We start from the raw sequence: 1482 nt of genomic DNA on the forward strand, positions 1-1482 counted from the left end.
GGGGTGAGAGGGAGAGGGAGGTGGGGTTGAGGGAAAGGATGGGATCTGTGTACCTGAGGTGTCTTGAAAAGACTGCATATTTATTTGCCTTCTGGGAATTCATGTTCTATATTAGCGTATTGAAGTCTCTAAGGAGTCCAACAATAACATTTTTGAGAGTAAATGGATTTAACATTCGTTTGGTCAAAAATATTTTCTTTGTTGATTTGCTTTGTATTGTTTTCATGGAATGTCTTAGCATCCTAGACCTAACTAGATACCATGAAACATACCTAGAAGTATTATCAGAGACCAGGGATTCCCAATTGCTTCTCTGCAGAGCAGCTGTTCCAGAATGAGACTCCATGGTGACCATTATTTGACAAATAACAACAAAGAGAGACTGACCAAACTTCCACCAGCAACTGTTGGTAAATAGTCTTTATTTTTATTTTTTATCTCCCATTGTAGTCCGTATAAATACATTTTAATTTTTGCAATCGTAATATAGGTGATATTTTGTGTTCTTTTCTCACTAAAACTTAACTGCAAATCTCTTTTCTTACTGTTACATGGTTTTAATAGTTATTACTGTTAATGACCCATTATGGAAATAGCAAAGTTTACATACCATTCCCCTTGTGTGACACAAATGCTCACTCCCGTAGTTCTACAATTATAAATAATTTTGCTGCAAAGAACAGGTAAAACTATATTTTCTTTTCTAGAATTATTTCTGTGGAATAAATTCCCAGCAGTGTGATAACACAGTTATGAGATCTGTATTATTATCCTAATGGAAATATTCGGTCTTCATGGAATTAGTAAGTTTGCTTCTCTGGAGTATGGTAAAGAATGGATGAGAAAGAGTTGTCAAGCAACATTCTACATGATTTACTGGCTGAAATCAGATTTCCCAGTAGACAGACTCACAATACAGAAATACCCCTCATATTCAGAAAGAATAGGGCCTTTATAACACTTTTTCTTTTACTTTTGTGTCTGTAGAGGCAGAAAGGTGCATATTTGAAACTCCATAATTCTCAGACAACCTGCCAACCTCTGTCTTTGCTTTCTCCTGGTCTCCTTGACCCTGGGAACCCTTTTTTCCTGGCAGGGAAGCACTTATATGCTGCTACCCACTTTCCAACTCTGGAACTGGAGATAAATGCCAATTTGGAATCTATCTCTCGAACAGGGAACTGCCTGTGCCTGAAAAAGGCTTTAGCATTCTTAGATCTGCAGTTATGAATTCCAGCTCTCAACACCCTAAAGAACAAAAAACAGAAAAAATATATATTTCCTTGTGAAAATGAATCTCAACAGAATATAGGTATATGGATATGGCTGCAATTAAACTTTGAGCTTGTGTTACCAGTAAGAAAAAATTCACAATAACCATGATAATTTCAGTGGCTATTCTGATGCTCTGGAGTTGGTAAAAGTGATGCATTCTGGCTTATAATTCTGAAACTCTGCAGAAGGGTTTCTCCACTCTGGAAT

At 36.6% G+C, this 1482-nt stretch overlaps 1 long non-coding RNA gene across 1 annotated transcript in view; it reads right to left on the minus strand.

The window, feature by feature from the left end:
- Positions 1-326, minus strand: part of LOC120220344 — a 4224-nt gene extending 3898 nt beyond the window's left edge. The window contains exon 1 of the long non-coding RNA XR_005525543.1: positions 273-326. This is a non-coding gene — a long non-coding RNA (uncharacterized LOC120220344). The remainder of the gene's footprint in view (positions 1-272) is intronic.
- Positions 327-1482: the final 1156 nt, after the last annotated feature.

Source organism: Hyaena hyaena, unplaced genomic scaffold (genome assembly GCF_003009895.1).
Source record: "Hyaena hyaena isolate Hyena2069 unplaced genomic scaffold, ASM300989v1 scaffold_693, whole genome shotgun sequence".
Classification (NCBI taxonomy): Eukaryota; Metazoa; Chordata; class Mammalia; order Carnivora; family Hyaenidae; genus Hyaena; species Hyaena hyaena.